This window comes from Erinaceus europaeus, chromosome 15 (assembly GCF_950295315.1).
Source record: "Erinaceus europaeus chromosome 15, mEriEur2.1, whole genome shotgun sequence".
Classification (NCBI taxonomy): Eukaryota; Metazoa; Chordata; class Mammalia; order Eulipotyphla; family Erinaceidae; genus Erinaceus; species Erinaceus europaeus.
Genome location: NC_080176.1, coordinates 30,473,359 through 30,478,384, shown reverse-complemented (window position 1 = coordinate 30,478,384; position 5,026 = coordinate 30,473,359).

Below are 5,026 nucleotides of genomic sequence, written 5' to 3'. Positions count from 1 at the left end.
TGGATGTGATTCCTGAAATTCTGGATTAATTGCATCCAGAAATTCCAGGCCCTTCGGTGTGCTGCTCCTTGATGTGGGGCCAGAGCCTCCACTTCTGTGTAGATAGGGACTGATAATGACTTCCCCTTAAGTCACTGTTAATTGACTTTAATAGAGATGGAGTAGGAGTGAAAGAGAACACAGCACGGAAGCTTTCTTCAGTGCAGTGAGGCCAGACTTGAACTTGGGTTGTGCACCTGGCAAAGATGTGAGTTACTTCTCTGGCCCTTGAGCCTTTGTTACAGGGGTTGGAAAACATCAGTCTGTGCAAAGTATTGAAACTGTAAAATGTGATCATGTCCAGCCGTCTGTAGTGGAGTGGGGACTTGTGAAGGCCCTTTGTGAAAAGGAGATTCACACTTGAGACTTGGTTGTTAAGGTCAGACAATGTTCTCCTCCTCATCCTCCCCCTTCCCCCTCCTCCTCCTTCTCCTCCTACCACTATCACCAGGTCCTCATTTAGGTTTCTTGCCTGCAATAGACTTTCTTCATTTTATTTTGTTAAAGATGAAGGAAAGAAAGAAGAGGAGAGACACCTGCAGCTCTGCTTCACTACTCATGAAGCTTTCCCTTGAAGATGGGGATGGGGGCTTGAACCTGGGTCCTTGTGCATTAAAACATGTGCCTTCAACCAGGTATGTCACCACCTGGCCCCAATTTTTTTTTCACTTGCGTTGGGAGGTTAAGGACTTTCAGTATAGTCTTTAACACCTAGGCACAGCCTTTCATCTCTCCTGATTCCTAGGAGACACACCAGGATCCCAGTGTCCCTTCATCCTGTCCCTTTCTCTCTTTCCCTAGGGTCATACATCATATCCAGTCCAAGTTTCACTGTATGTCTTCCATTACTGTTCTTTATTCTTAAGCTCCACCTATAAGTGAGATCACTTGGTATTGATCTTATTGATCTTTCTCTTTTTGGCTTGTCTCACTCATTGCAAAGGAGCTGACCATATCACTTGAAACTATGTAGTATTGCTTTATTATTTTATTAACATGAAGGAGAGGTAGGGAAAGAGAAAGAGAACAAGAGTGTCATTCTGTCATATTTTATGTCAGGGATCATACTCAGGATCTCATGCTTCTAGGCCTGGCATTCTAGCCACTATGCTACCTCCTGGCCTGCCTTGTTTTATTTAAAAAAATTCAGTGCCAGGGAATAAACCAAAGGTCTCCCTAGCCCATGTTGCTTTTCATTCTAACTCTTTTAGGGACAGGTGAGAGGGAAGAAAGGGGAAAGGGTAAGAAAGATAACACAGCATCACCCCCCACCATCTGTGGAGCCCCCTCAGTATTGTCTATGGTGCCAGGGATTGAACATGGGACCTCAAGCTTTGGAAGGTATGTACTCTGCTATGTAGAGCAATGTCCTGCTTCCTAAAATGAACCAAGTCCCTGCCATGTGTGTTGCAATCAGTGAACAAAACAAGAGAAGATGCTTGTTTTTTTGGAGCTTAATTCCAGTGGGTGGAAACACAGACAAAATGCTGCAGTACAATGTGGTCTACTAGACAGTGATAAGTAGGCAGAGACATAAAACAGAGAAAAAAGGGGGTGGGGACTTAACGGGGTGGGGGAAACCTGTCAGTTTTAAATATCAAGTCAGGGAAGACCCCACTGAGTGAGTGACATTTGAGCAAAGACTTGAAAGAGGGGAGGAAATGAGTCACGATGTTACCTAAAGAAAGAGCTTTCTAGTCAAAGCAGCCAGGAAATAGGTACCCTGGAGTGCACCTGGTGAGTTGGAGAAGGAGCAAGGAGGCTGACGTAGTGTGGAGTGGGGCCAGGAGGGAAGAGGGAGTGAGAACATGCTGGTTTCAGGGCTTCAAGAGTCATTTCCTGTAGCTTTTTCTCTGAAAGAGGTGGGAGACCCATGGAAGCTTTGGAGCAGAGAAAACTATACAATTCTATTTGGGGTGGGGGTGAGGGCTGGGCAATGGTGCATTGGGTTAAGCGCAGATAGTGCAAAGCGTAAGGACCCGCATAAGGATCGTGGTTCAAGCCCCTCAGCTCCCTACCTGCAGGGGGTTGCTTCACAAGTGGTGAAACATGTCTGCAGGTGTCTATCATTTTCTCTCCCTCTCTGTCTTCTACTTTCCTCTCAATTTCTCTCTGTCTTATAACAATTTTTTGAAAAAAAAAAATGGCTACAGGAACAGTGGATTTGTAGTGCAGACACTGAGCCCCAGGAGGCAAAACAAACAAGCGAACAAACACCCCTGACTTGCCTGGACAGAAGACCTCACCAATGTACCCTGGAACCCCACCTCTCCAGAGCCCTGCCCCACTAGGGAAAGGTAGAAACAGGCTGGGAGTATGGATCCACCTGTCAATGTGCATGTTCAGTGGAGAAGCAATTACGGAAGCCAGACTTCCCACCTTCTGCACCCAATAATGATTCTGGGTCCATGCTCCCAGAGGGATAAAGAACAGGAAAGCTTCCAATGGAGGGGATGGGATGTGGAACTCTGGTGGTGGAAATTGTATGGAATTGTACCCCTCTTATCCTGTGGTCTTGACGATATTTTTAATTTTATAAATAACTTAATAATAATAATAAATTCTATTTAATTTAAAAAATATAATTAAGCACAATCACTTTAGTTCTATCTATAATTTCTTTTTTAAAATAAAATTTTTGTTTCTTTTAAAAATTAAAAAAAAATTATTTGGGTAGAGACAGAAAACAAAGAGAGGAGTGGAGAGATAGAAAGGGGAGAGACACCTGCAGCACTGCCTCATCACTCGAAAACTTTTAACCCCCTGCAGGTGGGGACTGGGGGCTTGAACCTGGGTCCTTGTGCATTGTAACATGTCCCCTCAACCAGGTGTGCTACCACCCTGCCCCCAGAACTAAAACTCCATACTCATTAAAAGATTCCCATTCTCCCATGGGGAACCCCTGGCAACAACCATTCTGCTTTGACTGTCTAGTATCTTGCACAAGTAGAATCAGAGAGAGTGTTTGTCTTTATGTGGTGGGCTTGTCTCATGTTGCATAATATATTCAAATTATGTTGTAGGGATCCAGTTTCTCCACATCCTCCCTAAGTCTTGCTACTATGTTTAAAGTGGTAGCTATCCTAATGGCATGATCTAGTATTTCATTGTAGTTTAGGGCTGCCTCTCCTTTGTGACTGGAGACGTTGTACTTCTTTTCATGTGCTTGCTACTATTTGTAGATCTTCTTTGGAGAAATATCTGTCTGGGAATGTCTGTCCTTTTCCTTTTTCTGTTTTAGAATCAGATTATTACTGCTTTTTGCAACTGAGTTGGAGGACTACTTTATATATTGTGAATACTGACTCCTTTCGGAGAAAGTGATTAGCAAATATTTTCTTTCATTCTACTTAGGGTGCCTTTTAACTGTGTTGACTTGGACACTGGAAACAGATATTTAAATTTTTTGACATAGCTCAGTTTATCTACTTTCATTTTTTGTGTGGCAGTTTGCTAAATGTGATTTATTTAGGTCTGCACACATGTACACATGTTCATTTATGTATATTAAATCTAAAAGTAACATAATTAAGATAGTAAATTTTGTACTTCTCAAAATGTCTTCTTTTTAAAAAAATTTTCACCACTCCCAGCAGCAACTTTTTATTTCTTTTTTTTTCTTTTTGATAGAGACGAAAGAAATTGAGACAGGAGAGGGAAATAGAGGGGGAAAGAAAGAGACACCCACAGCACTGCTTCATAGCTTGTGAAGCTTCCCTCTGCAGGTGGGGGGGACTGGGAGCTTAAACCCAGGTCCTTGTACATGGCATATGTGCACTTTATCAGGTGTGCCACTACCTGGTCCTCAAAATGTCTTCAAAAGAGTAGTTTTTATTTGTTAACTTTTAAAAAATATTTTATTTATTTATGAGAAGGATAGGAGAGAGAAAGAACCAGACATCACTCTGGCACATGTGCTGCTGGGGATCAAACTCAGGACCTCATGCTTGAGAGTCCAAAGCTTTATCACTGTTCTACCTCCCAGACCACTATTTGTTAACTTTTAAGTGGTTTTTTTTTTTTTTTTTTACAGCGCTAGGCTTTCCCTAGGCATGATTTCACCACACACACACACACACACACACACACACACACACACACACACACACACACATACACACATACACACACACACACACAGAGATAGAGATAGATAGATAGATAGATAGATAGATAGAGAGAGGGGGGGAGAGGGAGAGAGAGAGGGAGAGGATTTGTAACACTGGACCTTCCTCTGAACCATGACACTCCTATGTGGTGCTGGGACTTGAACCTGGGCTACATGCATGACATTGCATGCACCCTACCAGATGAGCTATCTGCCATGCTGTGATGAGTAGATTTTAATTTTGAGGGAGTCCCAACTCTCATGGATTTGTTCATGTAAAGTGTCCTCCCTTGGTTTTCAGAGGACCCTTCTGGTTGATGGTTGAGAAGACAATGAGTAGTTGTCAAAGGTAAATAGGGGTGGGGGAGGGGTGATGATGGTCTAGGCCACAATGGGGTGGGATAAGGGAGAGGGATGGAGTAGAGGTGAGAAGAGGAGAGGCTTGAGTGTATTTGAAAGAGGGAGCCAACGGGATTTCCTGAGGAAATGGAGAGGAGATGTTAGAAAAAAAAAAAAGCAGCCAGAGAGATTCTACCTGAGGTAGGGAAGTATGACCTTGCTGTTACCTGAGACAAGAAGATGGAGCAGGTGACAGACATACCCAGGAGCTGGGTGTCTGACAGATTAAATCGGAGCTACCTGTCTGATGTCCCAAGTGGAACAGGGACTTAGACGTGTGAGTCGGAGTGCAGCGTGATTCAGCCTGTGGTCATGTTTGCATCTGTGTCATTCCTGACATTTCTCTTCTGAGCTTATGTCCTTTGCAGAATCTGTCACTTCTTTGACTGGAGCTCATATACTAACTGTAGAGTTCTGACTCATCTAGGCAGTTGCTTACCAGTCAAGCTCTGGACCACAGCCAGGGGCGACCACGTTTCT